General features: G+C 26.4%; 1 protein-coding gene and 1 long non-coding RNA gene across 4 annotated transcripts in view; one reads left to right on the forward strand and one right to left on the reverse strand.

Annotated features, from left to right (window-relative positions):
• Positions 1–24,167, reverse strand: part of LOC135922671 (phosphoacetylglucosamine mutase-like) — a 121,697-nt gene that overhangs the window by 55,210 nt on the left and 42,320 nt on the right. The gene's annotated exons all lie outside the window — the stretch shown is intronic.
• Positions 21,697–23,984, forward strand: LOC135922672 (uncharacterized). Of its 2 annotated transcripts, none has more exons than XR_010570992.1 (7): positions 21,697–21,804; positions 21,858–21,946; positions 22,022–22,082; positions 22,142–22,184; positions 22,751–22,932; positions 22,990–23,786; positions 23,847–23,984. It is a non-coding gene; the product is annotated as an uncharacterized LOC135922672 (long non-coding RNA). The 2 variants fall into 2 exon arrangements; XR_010570993.1 differs by having other exon boundaries at positions 21,858–21,900.

Below are 24,167 nucleotides of genomic sequence, written 5' to 3' on the forward strand. Positions count from 1 at the left end.
TACATATCGGCCATCCTTAAAACAGGCTAGGACCAGTTTCAAGTGAATAAAATATAAAAACAAGTTTTTTTTTATCATTTACAATTTCGTGTAAAACAAAGTTAGATAATGATAGACAAAGGGGAGACAATATGAGAAACAATGTATGTTTCAAGTGAAAAAATATAATAAGTTATTTATAATTTACTAATTCGAGTAAAACAAAGTAAAGTATAATAAAGGACACAGGGGACAAAATGACAACCAATGTGGGGAAGCTTTAAAAGCAGTAGTATTATAAAAGATTTGTTGGTGAAGAAAATTCCATATCAAGATATAGTACAGTAATAATATGATTTGTTGTAACACATTTAATGTGAAAAACATTCTTATAGTTAAATAACTTTCCATAATTATTGTAAAAACATTTTGATAAAATTTTTTTAATAATAAGAGTTTTTAAACTTTAATGAAGATTAACGTCAAAGTTATGAATCGAATATAATTTTTTTTATATTTTGGACCCAAGTTTAAGTGGGAAAATGAGAATAAAAATTTTCTAAGATTTTTAGAATAATTTTTTTTTTAAATGCATTGTAAATTTTTTTAAATTTAAAGTATTATTACAATATATTAATGTTACTTTTAGTTATCTAAAGAATGGAAATCAGGATAAGATATTTGATAATTTCTTAATAAACATAAGTGAAAGAAAATTCGAATTTAGGGTTTTCAGATAATTCTTATTTTTTTATATTTTTATTTGGTTTTAAAATTAAATAAAAATTTAATTGTTGTAGTTGCTTTTATTAACCTAAAATGACGCATACCAAAAATCATCGAGATGTGCCACCAACCATTCTACCCATAACGGAAGCCCCGACACTTCAATTTAACTTTCCGTAATTATTGTAAAAACTTGTTGAGAAAAATACATCCTTTTTTAAAAAAACTTTTAAAAACTTGAAAGAAAATTTTGAGAAAAACATTATATTTTTAAAAACTTCCGGTAAGCTATGCACAATAGGAATAAGTGGATTGAAAAAATTCACAATAATAGATGGGGCTTTTACTGCGATAAAATTCAAGGCATACCTGGATGAATTATTCGCACTTTTACCTTCAAATTCATTACTTATAATGGATAATGCTCCTATACATCGAGCGAAGATAATTAGTGAGAATTATATCATATTTTGCCACCCTTATTCGCCGCAATTAAATCCGATAGAAAATTTTTTCGGAGTAATTAAAAATCAATATAGATCAAATTCTCCTAAACCCAATAACCGAAATGAAGTCGTTTCAATTGTTACGAGTATTTTAGGCAATTATTTTACATATAATTTTTCAAATTTTTATTCTCACTCACACCATAAAATTTATTGAAGAGGGAATTCGATGCATTCCTTTAAATGATTGAATTTGTAATTGATTTATATTGTGTAATATTTTATTTACAAAGAATAAATAAATAATAAATGGTTTTTTTTATTTTGGTGTTCGAATTGATCATAAAAAATTCTAAACAAATAAGAATTATCTGAAAACCCTAAATTCGAGTTTTCACTCATGTTTATTTAAGAAATTATTCAAATTTCTTATCCTGATTTCCATTCTTTGGATAACTAAAATTAAAATTAAAATATTGGAATAATTCTTTAATTAAAAAATGTATTGTAAAAATCTTAGAAATTATTTTATATAATATCTTTTAAAATTCTAATTTTTCCACTTAAACTTATGTCCAAAACATAAAAAAAACTATATTCGATTCATAACTTTGAAGTTAGTCTTCATTAAAGTTTAAGAACTTTATTATTATTTTTTTTTTTTTGAATTCTCATTTCTCCACTTAAACTTGTGTCCAAAAAAAACTATTTGATTCATAACTTTGATGTTAGTCTTCTTTAAAGTTTAAAAATTTTTAAAAATTTAAAATAATTATGGAAAGTTATTTAACTATATAAGAATGTTTTTTCACATTATGAAAATGTGTTACAACAAATCATATTATTACTGTAATATACACATTAATTTTTAGATACTTTATACTCAGCATTTATATAAAATCATTTTCTCATAAATTTTTAATGTCCCAAAGCAAACAAAATATATATCCGCTAGATAGCGTCTTCTTCGTCAACAAATATTTTTTAAAAAAATATTTGCAATTTTTATCAGATTAATTAATAACGAGAGTAATTAGTTTTTTTTGATGCATAAATATAATAAAAAATCTTTTTTATACCATACAGGGTCTACAATAATGTTGTCATAACATGATTTAATGGGTTCATTGTTCGGCACCGACATAAGGGAAATTAGAATATAAATTTTAAGTAATATAATTATGAATATTAATTAAATATACTTGCTACTTTATAAATATGTGAAAGGGATTGCGCAAAAATCGGATAAAAATAGGGAATTAATTCTCTATTGCTCACATTGCATTTCAATACATACATCATCAAATACTCAATAAATTTATTGATAAAATATTTTAAACGATATTTCGAAAAGGATATGATAGAGAAAACACTATACAAATACATTAATATAAATGTGGATTAGATCTCAATGATTAATAATGACATATTTATGCACGTTTGGAATTTTTATTTTTCAAAAATCGCCATTTTTGTATATAGTCATTTTATTTGTATAATTGTTTATATATATCATTATGACAAAATAATGAAAAATTTTATAATGTTATATAAAAAAATTTTTTTATAGCTTAGTATAAACAGAAGGAAAATATAAGTTTTAATTATTTATGTTTTCCATTTAGCGCGCAATAGAGACGATTAAAATAATTAAAATTCCTTCATTATTTAATAAGAAAAGTAGTCTTAATGAACCTAGATTTGAGCCGATTTATAAAAAAGGCTAACTCGATATTTTCGCTAGAATATTACCTAATCCTCAAAATTCCGTTAATAGTTTAAACCTTTGTGTCCATGAGGAAAACCTTAAGGCTTGCAAAATATTTTTCTGAATAAAATATTGAATTCACCGCTTTTTAAAAATTGGCTCAAAACGTGCTGTCTAACAATACTAAGGTGAATAAATATATTATAAACATAATTAAAAATTGAATTTTTCTAAATAATAAAATATTAGATTAAATTAATTTATTGATTGCAATCTCTGAAATGTACATAACCCTTCGCCATGGCTGTAATGCCGTAGTACCCTCCCCCCATTTGCATCGATTGTGGCTAGTCCAACAAATCGATACAATCCCTTGCACTGTAAGTTTTCTCGCGGACCATCATTAATCCATCAACAACATTCTCCTAGTTTCCAAGATATTTAGTTAATAAAGAATCTAAATCATAATAATGAACCATTTTTATGTAAGGTCAATTCAAGCATGCCGGGGGTCCTCTCTCAAAAAGTTAATATCCCAGCCACCCTTGAACCAATCTTTCAAATAAAAACGCCATACGTCACGATGGTATATCCCCGCTGGACCTGGGCCTATACTTGTGTCGATTTTGCAGCAACGTCCAACCTCTCATTTTCTGCCATCGAAAAGGCAGAAGTCCTTAAAAAACAAATATGCCGGCCAGGGGCGGACTGGCGACGCTACGACCTCGTGGGCATTTTTTACGGCCTCATTTATATGGGGGCGAAGCCATCATACCCCTATTTTGGGGCCCTTCGGCCGCCTTTGCCCGGTCTTCGACTGGTTTCCCTTAAATGGCTTCTTTGATTTACATGATTTTTATTACTTCTTATTTTTTGAAAATAAGTTCAAACGTTTTACATTTTTAGTACAAAAAAGGATAGTATTATACGATAATCATATTTTTATTTTTAAAAAATGCACATCTAAAATCATATTCATTACCTATATAAATTAATATTTATTGAAAATAAATATTTTATATTAGATTTACAACGATATTGCACTACAAAATCATATCGTACATCACATCACATGTAAAATATAAAAAAATTCATAATCAATATATTAAATTATAAATATAAAATTATTGCAGTTATACAATATTACAGAGAATAAAATTTATGCACTTTTATAAAATCAGGCACTGATCATATTGTTAATAATATTAATAAGATTCTAATAAAAGAATTAAGAAAATATATAATTTTTACGGTAATAAATCTCTCATTAACTTTGAACCTTTGCGCAAATATACAGGAATATCTTCTAGTTCAATTTACGCTAATAATTCTCGTTCAACTGACATCATTAAAAACGTTTCTAATTTTTCTTGGTCAATGTTACCTCTCAGCTTATTTTTATTAATTTACTAAATGCTTTCTCGCAATTAACCTGCGTAAATTAAAGTTAAAATGTATTCATATGCCAAAAATAAATTAGTGTCACTAAATGTATTCATATGCCAAAAATTAGTGTCACTTGTATGCATTTTTTATCTTTTAAGAATTTCATACACGCATATTAAACACTTGTTACATTTATTATCACACTCTGATTTATTATCATATTGTAATATTCCATCTTCTTCATTTAACTCCTCACTTGCGATATCATCGTCTTTTTCATTTAATTCTGCTACCAAATCTTTGAATACACTGGCAAATGAATAAATTCGTTATGAAATTTAACACTAAATATATATGCCAATTGGCCAGTTCCAAGGTATTTCATCAAAATGTCTTGGAGGCAAATATTGCACATTCAAGATAAGCTCTCAATTTGCAGAAAGTAGTTCCGACAAGCTGTTAATAATTTGATCAATTATAGGACGAAATAGTTCGAACCTATAAGGTCAATCGATTCTTGAGGATGTTCATCTTGGCATTGGTCACTATATATTCTCTTCGCTCGTCCTATTCGATCTTTTTAAAGAGCATTTTGTACTCAGATACTCTCCGGGAGCTATAAATATGAAAATGATTCATTTAAATTAGCAACCATTTTATTGCTTTATTTTGAATCGATGTAATAATCGATGATACAGAAGATTTAGCATCTTCTTTCATTTTCCATGTTGACAAAGTACCTAATTTTTTAGTTTGAAGATATGACAGTGGCCCCATTATTTTAAAAATTTCCAAATATATTATAGCTGTACTTAGAGTCTTTTACATAAATTATCAAGTTTTTGTCTTAAATTATTTATTATCTATTATAAAATGAAGTGTCTTTATCGTTATTGGGAGCAAGCTCTCTTTACCATATATCCATCTAAGAGCTTTTTCACGTGCCCACCACCTAATCTCACCTATTTTTTGCAGCCTTCTCAACTTATTTTGGCAAGAAGAATTATTCTTTTTCACTCAAGCATCCATCCTTTTATCTGATTCACCGACCTGGATTTTATTTGATTTCAATGAATTAAGAACAAGAAATGTTGGCGATATTATTTCTGTCGTAATTTTTAAAGGGATCATGACTATCCGGGATCTTCACAGGATAAAAAATTAGGGTTGATAATTAAGGAATGATAATATGGGATTATCACGTTTTAATCGTGATAAAGAGGAATCTTATTTTAAAAGCGTTTTCCACGAGTTTCGTTGCGTTTTTAATTTTTAATTTTGTTTTTTTTGGCCTTATAATATAAGATATGTCTAGTATAGGGTATCATTCGATAGCTAATCAAAAGATTTATTCAACTGGAGGTCAATCTCTGCCCCAGTGATAATACCGTATAGTTCTTTATCCTTTAAAAAATTGGAATTTTAAAGGGATCCCTTTAAATCCCGTGAAGATCCCGGATAGTCATGATCCCTTTAAAAATTACGACATTTCTACAATAAATCAATGTATAAAAATATAATAAATTAATCAAAACTTAGCTTTCACTCTACTCAAACTCAAACGGAAGCGTTTTCACTTCATGAAAAAAAAACAAAGAAAAGAACGTGGCAATGATGTGTAGTGTCAAGCGACGTTATTGATATTATTATGCATTAAAATATAGTAAACGACATGACAATTCTCAAGGAATGTGATATTCAAATTGTAGAGATATCATTATAAATAAATAAATGATAAGAGAAAATAATGTGAACATAATAATAATTTTTTTCTAATCGGCCTCTATTTTGATATTTTCCTCTGATCGGCCTCAAAAATCGACATTTTCTCAAGCCTTGAGGGCAAAAAGCCCACCGGGTTTTATGGCCAGTCCACACTTATGCCGGCCTCACCAACATAGTGTTAATACCAATGTAATTTCTACTAGTGTTGTTAAACGGTTAACGACTTAGCTGCGACTCGAGCCTAGTTTCTAGTCGATAAAACGACTTTGACTCGAGTCGACTAAATGAGCCGCATTGGTCGGTTCACTTAGTTGGCTCGTGTAGTTGACTCGCTGGGTCTGCTCATTTTTTTTGTTTTTTTATAAAATCTGGTAAATAAAATTTTGGGTTACTGATTAATGAGATCATAATAAGAATATTCATGTCGTAACTAAAAATGGCTCAGGATTCGAATTCGGCTTCAAGGATTATATACCTATTTTTATAACATAAAAATATAATTGTAAAGATGTTAAATTAAAATTTCAGGGAAGATGTACCATAGATAAGTGACAATTGTCATAATCGTTGTTTTTAAAGTTTTTCGAATTTTTTTGACGTAAATGGGCTAAAATAAGCATTGCTATTATGTTTAAATAAAATTTTAGTGAAGATGTACCATAGATAAGTGACAATTGTTATAATAGTTGTTTTATAAGTTTTTGGAATTTTTTTGAAGAAAATATGTTAAAATAAGTATTAAAAACATGTTTAAATAAAATTTTAGTGAAGATGTACCCTAGATAAGTGACAATTGTCATAATCGTTGTTTTTAAAGGTTTTCAAATTTTTTTGACGTAAATGGGCTAAAATAAGCATTGCTAACATGTTTAAATAACCATAGATAAGTGACAATTGTCATAATCGTTGTTTTTAAAGTTTTTCCAATTTTTTTGACGTAAATGGGCTAAAATAAGCATTGCTAACATGTCTAAATAAAATTTTAGTGAAGATGTACCATAGATAAGTGACAATTGTCATAATCTTTGTTTTTAAAATTCTTATCAATTTTTCTTAAACTTTTATTTATTTTTGTTATTCTTTCTTAATTTATTTCTAAATTTTAGCGATTTCTTTACGTTTTTTTCTTACTGTATCTTTTCCCAATTTATTTCTAACTTTTTGCGATTTTCTTTACTTTTATTTTTCTTACTATATCTTCTCTCAATTTATTTTTCTTCTCATTTTGATAATTCTTTTGTATTTTAAAAAATAATTTATAAATTTAGGTCCATTTTTTTAACAATTAAAATCCATGGAAATATACTTAAAATTTTTTATTTAGTCTGTCTTCCTCTCCTATTGTTTTAAATAATAATAATTTTCTAATGCGTTTTAAAAATATACATATAAAAATGATTATATTTTATTAATTTAAATATCGTTTGGTATTACAGTTAAGGAACCAAACGATTAATTTATAATTTAGCAATTGTAATTATATTGTCTGCCAAAAACATTAAATATAATTTAAAAAAAATAATTATCAAAAATAAGAAGAAGAAAATTGACAAGAGGTCAAAAAAATAAAGATTAAAAATGACGAGATTGAAAAGGTTAAAAATGTATGTAAAAGATTCAATGAAAAATCATAAAGAGATATTGTATCCGTATGTATGATGAAAAAAAACATAAAGAATTGCTAAAAAAATGGACCTAAATTTATAAATTGAAGAAAAATAAATTGCGAAGATATAGTAAGAAAAATAAAAGTAAAGAAAATCGCAAAAATATTGAAATAAATTAAAAAGGAATAAGAAAAATAAATAAAAGTTTAAGAAAAATTGACAAGAAATTTAAAAAAAATTACGATTTTCCTTTTTTGAATGGGAAACCCTGTATCTAGAGTACATCTTCAACGAAATTTTATTTAAACATGTTAGCAATGCTTATTTTAACCCATTTACGTCAAAAAAATTTGAAAACTTTAAAAACAACGATTATGACAATTGTCACTTATCTATGGTACATCTTCACTAAAATTTTATTTAAACATGTTAGCAATGCTTATTTTAGCCCATTTACATCAAAAAAATTCGAAAAACTTTAAAAACAACCATTATGACAATTGTCACTTATCTAGGTTACATCTTCTTAAAATTTTATTTTAACATGTTAGCAATGCTTATTTTAGCCCATTTACGTCAAAAAAATTCGAAAAACTTTAAAAACAACGATTATGACAATTGTCACTTATCTATGGTACATCTTCACTAAAATTTTATTTAAACATGTTAGCAATGCTTATTTTAGCCCATTTACGTCAAAAAAATTCGAAAAACTTTAAAAACGATATGAGAATTGTCACTTATCTTGGGTACATCTTCGCTAAAATTTTATTTAAACATGTTAGCAATGCTTATTTTAGCCCATTTACGTCAAAAAAATTCGAAAAACTTTAAAAACAACGATTATGACAATTGTCACTTATCCATGGTACATATTCACTAAAATTTTATTTAAACATGTTAGCAATGCTTATTTTAGCCCATTTACGTCAAAAAAATTCGAAAAACTTTAAAAACAACGATTATGACAATTGTCACTTATCTATGGTACACCTTCACTGAAATTTTAATTTAACATCTTTACAATATAAATTATATTTTTATGTTATAAAAATTAGGTATATAATACTTGAAGCCGAATTCGAATCCTGAGCCATTTTTAGTTACGACATGAATATTCTTATAATTTGGTACTCATTAATCAGTAACCCAAAATTTAATTTACCAGATTATATAAAAAAACAAAAAAAATTGAGCAGACCCAGCGAGTCGGCTTATGCGGCTTCTTGATTGGCTTGAGTCGGAGCCGTTTTTTACGACTACGACTCGAGTCGCAAGAACTCAACTTTTTAACAACACTAATCTTTACCAATACCTAAACCTGTGCACCGGCTGGCCAACTTTTTTAGTTACGTCTAAAACACCGCCGTTTATGAAAATCATGCCGGCGCAGTTTTTTTTAAATATATACCTTTTTATTTTAATAATTAGTCAACATCACTGTTGTAGGAAGTTTTTTGGTTTCTTACACTTAAAAAGAGATAATAAAAACCCATTTCGATAAATTCTGACAAATTTTAATGTAATTGTTGCTTGCTATTGTAGACGATGATGATTCAAATAAGCCATTTTCACAGTATAATTTTTTAAAATATTTTCTCGTATTAAACCAAAATCTTTAATAAATGAGAATATATGTTTTGTAAAATATAATCTTGCTATAAAATTCAAAACTTTTAAATCAACATTAGCATAAGAAATTTGTTAAAACACTTGACTTCTGATCATAATATTAAAGATATTTCATCAAAATCGCATAATTTAAAAAAATATTTATATCCAAACCAAAATTCCAGACAATTTCTAATACCTCTAAAAAATGGCTTCTAGGAAGAAACTATGTGTTATTATGTTGTGCTGACTTATTACCTTTTCAATCAATTGATAATATAGGAATGAAAGATTTTTTGAAGATATCAAATTTATAAAAAAAATTGATATATTTATCTATAATAGATCTACCTTAATGTCTTTTTTGTTCTATTGAAATAGCATTGGCTTCTAAGGAAGGGTTACAATAGTTGAATTTCATAGCCATGCTAACAATATGATTATACATAGACATGAATGATTTATATAATATTGAATAATTGCATATTCATTTGTCCTAATCATCTCTGTTTCTGTTTAGCTTTACACCCCAGAATAAATTTTTAACAAATTTATTTTTTCTTAATAAATTCTCCCTAATTTGTTGTCTAATATAAATTCAAGATAAATGATTTTCTGTTATAAATTTCAAAATACTTATTTTAAAAATATCAAGTTATCAATTTTCTGATTTGCCAGACAGAACAACACTAAGCCGGACTGCTCTTAATGATGTTTACCTATCAATGAATGCACATATACAAGAACAAATTAACTCAGGGCCAAAATTTTGCTCAATTACATTCTATACTTCATTTAATAAATGATAATTTTCAAATGATTTCATTTACTTTAGCAACTAATTAACCCAAAAAAATGCAGGTATTCTAACTGAGATTGATAAAATAGAAGAGGAATTTTAAAAAAAAATACAAATGGTCACAGATGCTGGGCCTAATGTTAGAAAAGGTGTTCGATGAGGTGAACATGAAGACCACTTATGTTTGGTCATGGTTTACACAATCTGGTGACAATAGATGGTATTAAATAGGTACCCTTTATTGAAAATCTCATCAAAAGAATTAGAGAGATTATTACTGCTCTAAGAAATAAAACTGCAAAGGTTGAATTTGAATTCGAGGCAGATCAAAGAAAATGCCTAAGTACAATAGATTTAACATCAGACATGTTAGATCTTGATGGTACTGATCCATATACCCTTTTCAAATTGGCAATTCCAATGATAATAACAATAATTCCACGCATATGAAAACCTAATTAAATGTCCCAACACGTTGGCATAATATATAATTATGGTAGAAAGCATATTGGATCCAATCACGTTGAATATATTAATTATGGTAGATAGCATATTGAATAAATAAGAATTTAATCAATAATATTTTTATAAGAATTGGGAAACACTTTCTCAAACTATGAATCTGATCTGGTAGAAGAACTCATTTCTTTCAAAATTTAAAAACTCTCAAATTTCTTTCAGTACAAAAAGGGTTTACTTTAAACTTGGCGTTACTTTTAGTAAAATTGAAACACATTGTTAAATGATTATGATAGTTCTGAAATCATTTCACTTAAGGAAAATATGCTAAAAAAACTTGTTACGATTTCCTGTTTGTGATCTGCAAGTAATATAATATAAATATAGTCATTTATTTAATTTATTTTTTATAAAAATTGACAATTGCGTCAAAGTATATAATAGAGCAAAATTGCTCAGCTTCAGGATTTATAATAAAACATCTTAAACCTATGGAGAATGATGATATTCAGGTAATAAATATAGCTATTGAGGATCAAGAGAAATTATTAAATTCAAGTTACTTAACAAAATTGACAAATAAACATTCAACAAAATACAAATTATGAATCCAGGTTAGGTCTTAGACAAGAATGCCACATTCTTCTTGGAAAACGACATTTACAAGATATGGATATTCTAAATTTTTGGGAAAAAAGAAGAGTGAACTTTCCAATCTTTCCAGGCTCGCCAAAATAATTCTTTGTATTCCGGCGACTAGCACACCCAGTCTACCGGACTGACGTCGAATTCAAGGAGATCATCATTATGTTCGAAAATTTGAATAAAATAATTATAAAATTACGAAATCGATTTTGGATTGATAATGAGTTTTCTTTTAAATAAAGATTAAAAAATATGCCGATATCTGTAGAATAACATATATTTATTTTTTTTAAAAAAAAATTATTAAGCTTAAAAATAATTTATGTTATAAAAATATAACTGCGCCGATTTACGCCGCTTTTGTTGACGGTGGCTCAAAATCGACGCGCCGCATCGGCGCACAGATTTACCAATACCTTAGGCAAGTTCGGAAGTGAGGCCCTCAATTTAATTAAATTCATAGGAAAAAAATAAGATAGATCACAGGGGACCCCAATGAAGGATTTTGCCTTCGTCAGCCGGTCCAATTTTTTAAGCATTCAGTCTTCTCTAGCTAGAGTGATATGTACCTTTTTTAATATTTTATTTTAGTTCTTTTTAATGATTTTCTATACAAAATTTTTTTAAATATAATTTTTAATATATCTCTTGTTTTTTTTAAATATATTTTTAATTGGTATTTGTATTTAATCTTTTTAAATTGAAAAAATACCACCAATTAAATACAAAAAAAAGCATGATAAAGGATATATAAAAGCCTTGTCACAATTTATAATATATATTTAAAAAATCGTTAATGAAAAGCGTCTGAGGCCTAATCGGCAAGAGACTCGTGCATTAGGTTCAAATCCCAGCAAACATGTTTTTTTCTTAATCAAACTTGGTATTTTTTTCTTAATCCAATTTGGTGGTTCCGTCCTTTGAGATGGGCATTATAAATTCCCATTGGGCCTGGAAATGTTGTCATTTGCAGACCTCTATGGCAAATGTATGGGAAAATAAACTAAGAGACGCATATCATTTAGAAATGGATTCTTTGGCAGAGGTAAAATCCATTATGATCTGCTGTTTCCAATGTCATTCTGGCTAGAGGTTTGCAATAGGCAAATTTTGGTGCATCTTCCTGCTCATTTTTAAAAATTTTGTTTAACTTGCCTGTGCAATGTTTAAAAATTATATTGGTTGATTTGGCACTTTATGTATTATTTTAATGTTTTTTACATAAACTTATAAATTATGGAATAAAAAAATAATATCTAATAATATCTATCTATCTTCGATCTATATTATATTTAAAAGCCGTGTCACGCTCACAGTGTCACATTTTATAATATATATTTTAAAAATCGTTAATTTTGAAGCATCTGTGGCCTAATCGGCAAGAACGTCGTTTACAAATCTGATGGCTTTGGGTTCAAATCCCAGCAAATTTTTTTTTCTTAATCCAACTTGGTATTTTTTTTTCTTCTTAATCCAACTTGGTGGTTCCGTCCTTTGGGATAATCTTTAGGCCCAGCCCGGGTATATTTAAAATAATTAAAATATGGCCTAACCCCTGTACCTGTATCAAAATATATTTTCTTATCATCAGGATTATCATGAAGAATGGATCCATATCATGAGATGATGCAAACTTATTCAAAACTCTATGGATAACAATTTATCAAGGAGTGCTTTGTGGCTTCCATTGTAATTAAAAAAAAACCCCTTAAGGAAGAATCCATTAATGAAGTTGTATATATATATACTTATTGCATTCAATATGGACAAATATTTGAAACATGTTTGAATATACCTTTTTTTAATTATATTAATTTCCTTATTTTTTTAATTTTTATTAATTACGTACTCAATAAAAAATTTAATCCTGCTAGATGAGAATTTTGTATATTGTTATCATGGAAACAGATTTTGGATTTGGACTTATTAAGAATGAGTCAAATTGGCTTCAAAAAATTAGAAACCGATTATTTTAGGAAGAGTATCACAGATTGTTCCATCATCAAGATACCAAAAATTTATATCCAAATCAAATTTAAATTTAATATAATAGATGAGACAATGAATACCAAGGTAAAATAAACGAGGACGTGTGCCCCCTACTGGATCCTTTCATCAGAATCTATGATATGTGGGCTGAATAAAGGAGTTTTAATGTTTAAGTATGTCTCTAGAAATTTTTAATAAACAGGAAATTTGCGATAAAAACAATTTATGAAATTGGTTATTGAAAACATTTTTAAAGTCTACTTTATAATAGCCATGTTAAGAGGAGGATTTTTGATATAATACAAATGGCATATGAAGCTATTTTGCTTATCCCTTAACATTAAATCCTAATTGATACGAATACTTAATACGTTAAGACCCGACCCTGTTATTTTTGCTAATAATCTTCTAAATAACCCATTGCAATAAAATGGATGCCACCACAGTGTTTGTGAGATAATTAGGTTTGTCCCCATAATTGATTCGAATCTATGATGGCAGGTCTTTTTTAAAGAGTATTTAGGAAGGTTTTAAAGCATTTAAATGATTCTGATGAATGTAGATTTTATACGAAGTGGGAGAGCAAAACTATAGCGTCTGGCTGTTGAAAATTTGTTAAAAGAATTAATAAATATCATAACTCACAAATCATATTCTTTTTATTCCATATTTTTCATAATATATTTGGCCTTTTCTCTAAAAATTTATAGAAATCTTGATAGAATGAATATGGATAATCTATACCTTTCATTTAACTATTCTGATTCATCCATCGTCAAATGAAAGTAACATTTAATTTATCCATAAGGAGAAAATTCTGATCCCCGTCATAAGTGACGGGTTATCAGCTAGTTATAAATAAATACATTGCAAAAAGAAATAAAGAAAATACAACTATTGTGATAAAGAAAATGTAATAATTTATTTCCCATATATAAAAAAAATTAATTTTAAAAAGTAATCTATAAACATGAATATGATAAATCTTTCATGGATCGATAACAACCAGGGTTTAACGTCCTTTAAAAGCCGATAGATAAAAATTATATTAACATTAAGATGACGGAAAGGATATAGTATTTAGATTACTAAGATTATATATTTGATATGTATGAATTTCAAGGGGTAAATTAATTTTTTTTACAATAAAAAAATAAATTTTATTATTAATCTTATAAAATATACTATGTACATTTTATTTATGAATCAACAAAAAAATTATAGATATCACACAATGTTCTTAGAAAAATAGTATGAAAGATCTCTCATAGGGAAAGAAGAATATTTTTGAAATAATGTATATGGTAATTATCTAATCCGAATCAATAGATTTTATGATACATTAAATACTTTACTTAATAGTTCAAGCAAAGATAAATTATATTCATTATATAAAACGTCATGATAAAGTCAAATAGATCAAACATTAAATTCAATTTGCTAAATATTATTTATTTGATTTTATATTATAATTTAGAGTCCTTTCTGCTTTAATTTTACGTCGCCAATGTGTTTTTTTGTGCCTTTTGGTTTTAAAACAAAGTTTTATCTAATGAATGTAATTAATTAATCATTACTTTGACTATTAAGTAAATTATTCAAAGACTAGATATAAAAATTAGGTATATAAATCTAGATACTATTTTAGATGTATCTGTATCTATTTTTAGCTATATTTATATTATAAATAATAGAATCAAATTATTTAATATGTCCGAGTTTATTTCATTACAAAAACAAACTAAACAAATTTTTTTGGCAATGAATGAGGACAACATGGTAAATTTTATAATTTATTTTATTTATATTAATTTAAAAAATATATATCTTTTTTATATCAATATTTCTGGACAATCTCTGAAAAGAAATCAAATAATTTAATATTTGGCACACCTTAGATGATATAAATATTGATATAAGTATTGATACTCATCAAATTTTGAATAATTTTTTTATAATAAGTGTCGTTTATAAACTAATATAAAGTTATATTCATTAAATATAACAATCACTCTGTCGTCAAATAACCAGATAATAAGAGTTTAGTGTGTCTAAAAGCGTCTTTACAGATAACCGGGGGCGCCTTAATGATAAATATTTTGAGATTTTTATTATTAAAATCTAACAACCATTATTTTAATTATATAGTTTTTTTTATATAGATGTGATATCAAATCAATAAATTTTTTATCTCACTTCAAAATTTGAATTTTAACAATAGAATCCTAAATTAAGCATTATTCAAACCTTACATAAGCATAATAAAAAATGGATCTGCATCCAACGTTTTAGACGATGTATCTGCATCGTGATCCATTTTTAAACGCTATATCTGTATCTTAATTCCCTTGAAAGTATATTTTAACAACTTTGTACATCTTTTACTGAGAGGGATACTTTTTTGTAAATCAATCCTGGTACAATTTTTTAAAAATTGGACTGGTTTAGAATTTTTTTTAAAAAGTAGGCTTTAAATGATTTTTTTTAATCCAAGCCGGGTGTAATTATTCCCTCTGCAAGATAACTTAAATTTATGAATATATATTTAATTTGTACCATGTTAAAATAATATGCATTATATAAGAAATAAAAACTCAAAATTTATGAAATAATAATTTAACTCGCTGACACTGACAGATGCTAGTAAAAGCTAAATGATATAGCAATAGCATTTAACCATATCAGGTCAATTCATCTAAGTTTTTGTCGCAAGACGATTTTCAGCGAACCCTTTATTGCGAATTCTTTTTCGATAATATATTTGCGCGAAGTCATGCGCGTTAACGATTGCGAATGCATTTATTAAAAGAAAAACAACATATTATAATAATTTACTCATATAGGTTCCTTAAATCATAAACGCTAAGTTTTTATTAATTATTGTCAATATATCTATGTGATAAAAAAAACAACTCGGGTCCTCACTCATGGCTCGGCATTTGGATGTTCAGTTTTACACCTTCAACATAAATTTTTAAAATGTGCTTTATACAATTAAAAGTAAATTTTAACAAATATTCTGAAAAGCTAGGAATTTTTACCGTACTTAATCAAGTTTAAAAATATTTTATTCTTAGATTCTTTTTTAAAAATAATAGACGATTTACTAAGCTAATTTTTTCAGAATTATTATTATTAAAAATAATATACGATTTACTAAGCTAATTTTTTCAGAATTATTTTTTTTTAATTTACCGAGCTAATTTTTTTAAACTTTTTTTCGTGTAAATAATAAAAAAATTCACATTTTTTTAAAGAACTTTATTTCTCTAGAAAATTTTCTTCTTCATTTATCGGATTGTTTCTGAAGAAAGAGAGGATTAGGAAGATTATGGAAATAAATCATTTGATTTATAATTGTTTTAGTTTTTTTTTGATTTGGATGATTTCATTATTTGATGCCAGTTCAATTTAATTAACAGCGTTCATTAGGAAATATACATCACTAAACGAATCTGCTCAAGTTTTAAGCATGTTTACCTTATAAATAAAAAAAATACAAATCAGGATTTTCTTGAAACAAATATACAATAATATGACTAACTAATAAATATGTTTAAAAAACATCAGTCACCAAAAGGGAAAAAAAATTATATTTAATATACTGAATAGGAAATGACCCAGATCAAAAAAATAAAGTGTTCCTAGTAGAGATCTACAAAGTCGGACCTGCGGGTCGGGCCAAAATTTAAAACTGACCAGGCCAGGATTAAGTCGGAAAAGTTGTTATGAGGCTGGGCCGGTCATGATAAACATATATAAATTAGGTAGTGTATCTCAAATATTTGAGTTTCGGTAAAATTTTAACAGGATAGGAATCATTTAAATATTGATGTATTTTTTGAATTTTAAGCCAAAATTTTGATTTACTATTTGAAATAAATTGCAATATATTTATTTCTTTGTATTTAAAGAGCTGTCTAGGGTCATTCCATGTCAAATGAGCAAAAAAAATGAGATTTTCGGCCGACCCCCTTCGATTTTTTTAAAATTTGGTTATCAAAGAAAGGTTAGTGTAGTTAAGAAATAGCCAAAATTTTAGCCTCGTAGCATTTATATTTTTGGAGATATTAGGGTTCAAAGTGGCAAAAATGATGTATTATCACCATTATCTGCCTTCATTCAATTAAGCATATCTTAAAAACTACATAATTGTAAATAACAAATTTGATATCAAAATTACGTAAAACAGATTTTTTTCAATTTCCGGTCCCGGTCATTTTATTTAATATGCAAGGACTAAAAACGGTTTTTTGGAAATAATATGACCTTCAATTTTAAAAAAAAATTTATCAGACATTACTGAACTCTTCCTTTATATTTATAAAAAAATTGGTTTGGGAGGCCATCTTCATTTTCAAAATCGATAAAAATGTTTAGAAAAGTGTATAAATATTTACCCGAAAGGGGGTGTCTTTGTAAATAATTATATATTAATCAGTTTTTAATAGTTTTTCATGAACTATTTGATATAATTTAAAGGATTATTCATATTGTAAGTGAAAATAACAATAAATGGGGCTTTCATTCAATTATGGAAATTGTGATAAAAGAAATTCAATTTATTACTTTATTTATAATTTATTATAAATTTTTTTGCCCATATAACATATAATAAAATATGGCCAACCAAGTTCTTGAATATATGAAATCATGTGAATTTAATATGACGCCAAAAATAATATCAAAATTTTCGCTACTCAATTTTTTAAAATTTTATTATTATTATGAAATTATTATATATAAAATAAAAGTATTATCATCATAAAATAACCCAAAACAATATAAATATTGGATCGGATTTTCTAAAATCGGCATACCCTTACTTGTAAATAAGAATAACAATAAATGAGTGTTTCACAATCAATAAAATAAATTTATATGGGCAAATGTGAAAATTGACCAGGGTCAACACATTTACGCGATCAAATAGAAATATTGTTTCGTTCTAAGGACATCAAATTTATAACATAAAATAATGGCTATCCGTAGATAGAACTACTCTTGAAACAATAACCAAGCCATTAGATGAAATTATCAATGGAAAAATGGAATCTTTATTACCCCATTCTTTTTTTTCAACGCAACAACCGTTGTATTAAAACAGTCTAAAATTGAACTAATACGAAGGCCAATATTTAATTTTATGTGATTTTTCAGAAAACTATAGCTTTATATTTCAGGATGAAGAACAAAGTTATCATTGGAATAGGGCTCAATCTACTGTTCACCCACACTTTTGTTATATATTATAAAGATAATTTTGCCAATATTTGTTGCCTAAATTAAGTAATGATATCCGAATCATTGCAACACAATACAATAGCAGTACATTATTTTCAAAAAACATTGGTAAATTTTTAAATTAATAAAATTTGTATTTCAAATAAATTTTTTTATTTTGCCGATGGATCCGCTGCACAGTATAAAAATTAGGAGTGTGCCGATACCACTTTTTGGAAGCCGATCCGATATTCTAGATATTAAATTGATATCGGCCGATAACCGATCAGATATCATATCTAATTTTGTATTCTGTAAAGATACCAATGGTTTTAATTTTTAATATACTTTTTATTAGTACAACATCTATAATTTTACTATACCATAACATATGTCATTTAAATATATTATAATGATCAGTTATAGTTTATATTCAATTCAATTGCTATTATTTATATAAGTAATATCATTAATCTATTTACATAATTAGTAATAAACAAATATATTATGAAATTTGAAATTAATATTTAAAATTAATATATCGAAGATTTCTTTTTAGAAATACTAAAATTTTCAATTTTTCAGAGATCGGTCTGCGGTGATGGGGACTGTTAATATCACTAGCATCACTAAAAACAGATTCTGAAGAGATTAATGAACACTTTTTTAAACAGAATGCGAAAAAAAATAACTATATTGCAGAATGTTTATTAACTAATCATTACTATTAAAAAAATTAAACATAAAAATATATTTCGATTTTATTTATAAAAATAAATGGTTTTTTAGATATAACTTTATTTTAATTTTGTTAAAAGCGCCATTTTATACCGGATCGGATCGGAAAATTTTAAAATATTTGCCGATAACCGATATTTTAAAATGGACGAAATATCAGCCCGATTCGATCCGATATAAAATATCGGTACATCCCTAATAAAAATCTTAAAAAATTTAATAATATTTACCATGATGAGCTGGATTTAGGGGTACAGGCTAAATGACATTTTTCTGCTACAGCACACGGGAAAAGTGTTTGTGATGGGATTGGTGGCACTGTTAAAAGATTAGCCTCTAGAGCTAGTTTACAAAGGCCTTACTCAAAGCAAATAACCACATCATATGAATTGTACTAGTTCGCTAAAGAAAATATTTATGGCATATATTTTGAATATATGACCCAAAAAAATTAGGATTCCGAAGAACTATTACTCAGGGAAAGATTTCACCGTGATTCCAACAGGTCTACATCAATTTAAAAGTAAAATGTATTCCAATTCAAAAGAAAGCACTATAGAATTTTTATCATTGAAAATATAATTTTTGGAGAAATATCAGAATACATACGTGTGTTTATGATTCTAATTGGTGGTAGGCTTTTGTTTTAGGGAAATATCGAAAGCAGGAAGAAATATATATAAAGTTTTTACATCCGGACCTTCTAATATAAAGTTTTTACACCCATCCGGAACTTCTAATTCATTTACTCTTTACTTTCCAAAATGTCATATCTTAACATTAGTTTCACCGTTAACTGCTACTGGCCGTAGTTATACATTGTTGTCACAAGAAAGTAAATGCGCTACCGACAAATTAGAATCTTTTAAAAGTGAGTTATATATTAGATTTTTAAATTTATATTATATCAATTATTTTTATATTTAGGGGGCCATATATGAAATGGACAAGATTCTGATCATATATTCAAGAACTATAAACTTAATTGAATATATTTTATTAATATTCATTAAATATATGTTATATGGGCAAAAATTTTTATAATAAATTATAAATAAAGTAATAAATTGAATTTCTTTTATCGATATTTATTGTTATTTTCACTTACAAGATGAATAATCCTATAAATTATATCAAATAGTTGAGAAAAAACATTAAAAACTTATTAATATTTAATTTTATACAAAGACGCCCCATTTCGGGAAAATATTTATACACTTTTCTAAACATTTATCGATTTTGAGAATGAAGATAGCCGTGTCCCAGACCAATTTTTTTTATAAATATAAAGGAAGAGTTTAGTAATGTCTACTAAATTTTTTAAAAAAATTGAAGGTCGTATTATTTCCAAAAAATCGTTTTTAGTCCTTGCATATTAAATAAAATGACTGGAAATTGGAAAAAAAAAATAATAATTTTTTATCTGAAAGTAGAATCTTTGTACGTAATTTCGATATTAAATTTGTTATTTACAATTATGTAGTTTATAAGATATGCTTAATTGAATAAAGGCAAATAATGGTAATTAAATACGTCATTTTTGCGATTTTGATAATATCTCCAAAAATATAAATGTTAAGAGGCTAAAATTTTGGCTATTCCTTAACTACACTAACCTTTCTTTGCTTACCAAATTTTATAAAATTAGGGAGTCGGCCGAATCGTGGTTGATTTGTCATGGAATGGCCCTCTAACTGAAATACTAAATTAATAAATAAAATAATATGGTATTAACAAAAAAATAAGCAAGTCATTGATATCATCCAATAACAAATACACAATACAGATATCAAGCACAATGATTTATAAAACGGTTGTAAAACTAAAAATAGATAGTCAAAGTGAAGAGATTATAAGAGCCTTAATTGACATTGGGAGAAAACCAGAGGATATTAAAGATTTGGGTAGTAGCGAACTTTTAGCAAGATTTTAAAGGGTCTGGCCGAGCCTAATTTTTAAAAATTTTAGCGGGGCGGATCAGGTAAAAAATTAAACGGGCAACTTGTTCAAAAATTCTTGCAGGGTGCAAACCTCTAGTTTCTAGATATTATTATATAAATTTATTAAGGTTAAAAGAAAATTTAAAAATCCAACATTGAATCGATTTTTCAAAATATTAAATATTTCAAAATACAAAAGTCATAGCAATTATCGCTATATTGACTTAGCGAAATAGCTATCGCGATAATGACTATGTTATATAATTTTCGCCATCGATGATATGCGATAAAAGTTTCGCTCCCATTTCGCTCTAAAGGGTTAGCGATAAAAATTTATAAGGTCCATTCGCTAAACATCCGCAAAAAGTGCTTCGCGATCCAGTTACGACGACTTATATTCTGGTAAACATAAGCAATAATAATGATGAAAAAACGAAATTTATATATAGATCAATTAAATTAAAAGTAAGAACGAAGATAAATTAAGAAATAATTAGAGCAAATGAGACAGAACAACAAATAAACAAGTACCTGAATTTTAAGCGAGTTAGAAGAGAGGAATATTGAAGTTTTAACATACTCAAATAATGAAAGCAAATATCTATATATATAATCCTCAAAAAATGTCAATCAAGTTTAACCAATAGAGTTCTTTTAAAAAATATTTGTCCAATGATAATCATCATAGAAATTTTAAGCCATTAGTAATTCCCATGTGATATATAATATGGCGAAACACAATATCCATATCAAATTTGCCATTGCATGTAAAATATTCTTTTTTCAACAAATTTTATCTAGATAATATTTGCTCAACACCATAGTAAACACTATATTCTTCATTTATTTTATTTTTAATGTGTAAACTTTCATTAGAGTCTATGACATCTGGGCTGAATCAAGGAGAGTTGGCTTCAAAGTTAAATTTCAATTATTTTATTTTTGATAAGATCACATATACCAAGGTAAAAGTTCTTATATTTTAAATTTATATAAAAAAATTTTTTTTACCTTTTAAAACCTAATTAATCAAAATTCAGATGCCATATCAATATCAGATGATGTTTAGATATTAGTAATAAATATTTGCTCAACACCAAAGTAAACAATATTTATTAAAATCTTCAACATTTTATTTTTGATGTGTAAACTTTCATTAGAGCCTATGACATCTGGACTGAATCAAGGAGAGTTGGCTTCAAAGTTAAATTTCAATTATTTTATTTTTGATAAGATCACAAATACCAAGGTAAAAGTTCTTATATTTTAAATTTATTAAAAAAAATTTCTTTTTACCTTTTAAAACCTAATTAATCAAAATTCAGACAAATTCTAAAACCTCTAAAAATGCCTAATAAGAAACTATGTGTTATTATGTTGTACTGACTTATTATCTTTTCAATCAATTGATAATATAAGAATGAAAGATTTTTTGATGGTATCAAATTTATGAAAAAAAAATTGATATATTATCTATAATAGATCTACCTTTATGTTTTTTTGTTTTATTGAAATAGCATTTGCTGCTGAGGAAGGTTTACAATAGTTAAATTTCATAGCCATGCTAACAATAAGATTACACATAGACATGAATGATTTAAATAATATTAGATAATTCATATTCATTATCTATGTTTCTATGTAGCTTTACAACCTAGAATAAATTTTTAACAAATATATTTCTTCTTGATAAATTCTCCCTAATTTGTTGTCTAATATAAATTAAAGATAATGATTTTATGTTATACTTTTCATAATACTTATTTTAGAAATACCAAGTTATCAATTCTAATTCTGATTTGCCAGACAGGACAACACTAAGCCCGACTGCTATTAATAATGTTTACCTATCAATGAAAGCACATGTACAATAAGAAATTAACTCAAAGGCCAAAATTTTGATCAATTACATTCTATATGTGGACAGATCAATACAGAAGAAGAAACTATAGTACATTTACACTTCATTTAATAATAGATAATTTTGAAATGATTTACTTTACTTTAGCAACTCATTATATAACCCCAAAACACACAGGTGAGACTATTCCAATTGAGATTGATAAAATAGAAGAGGAATTTAATTTAAAAAAGAAAAAATACAAATGGTCACTGATGCTGGGTCTAATGTTAGAAAGGGTGTTTGATTAGGTGAATATGAACACCGCTTATGTTTGGGTCATGGTTTACACAATCTGGTTACAGTAGATGGTATTAAAAAGGTACTCTTATTTGAAAATCTTATCAAAAGAATTATAGGAATTATTACTGTTCTAATATATAAAACTACAATAGTTGAATTTGAATTCGAAGCAGATCAAAGAAAATGCCTAAGTATAATAGATTTAACATCTGACATGTTAGATCATGATAGCACTGATCCATATCCAGATACCCGATTTCAAATTGACACTTCCATTGATAATGATAACAATATTTCCACGCAAAACCTTAAAATTGAACGTCCCAACACGTTGGCATAGTATATTAATTATGCTAGAAACCATATGTGGATTAAATAAGAATATAATTAATAATGTTTTGAAAAGAATTGGGAAACACTTTCTCAAATTATCAAACTATTAATCTGATCTGATAGAAGAACTATTAGCATTTCTTTTAAAAATTAAAGAATCTGTCGAATTTCTATCAGTACAAGGGCCTACGTTAAACTTGGCGTTACTTTTTAGAGGTGAAATTGAAACACATTTAATAGTAAATGACAGTGATAATTCTGAAATCATTTCACTTAAGGAAAATATGCTAAAAAAACTTGCCCTACGATTTCCGGTTTGTGATTTTCAAGTAATAATATATAAGTATGTTCATTTATTTAATTCACTTTTTATTTCAAAAATTATCTAGGTATTGGCTTCTCCTCCTTTAGATCTAAGATTTCAAAAATTGACAATTGTGTCATAGTATATTGTTGCATTATTCTAATTTTAAATTTTATTATTTATTACAATATAAATTTTATTATTTGTTATAATCTAATTTTATTTTATAAACGGCGTAACCTTACTTTTTTAATATTATTTTACTTTTTTGTATTTCGTTTATATTCTAATTTATATTTATAGAAAATGTATATATACCTTAAGAAAAGAAAAAGAAATTAGTTAATAAAATATATTTTTACTGACTCGAACCTCGCGCAATATCGTCACCATCCTTATTCTCTTC

The sequence above is a fragment of the Gordionus sp. m RMFG-2023 genome, chromosome 1, assembly GCF_954871325.1.
Source record: "Gordionus sp. m RMFG-2023 chromosome 1, tfGorSpeb1-WG-v2, whole genome shotgun sequence".
Taxonomy (NCBI): domain Eukaryota; kingdom Metazoa; phylum Nematomorpha; class Gordioida; order Chordodea; family Parachordodidae; genus Gordionus; species Gordionus sp. m RMFG-2023.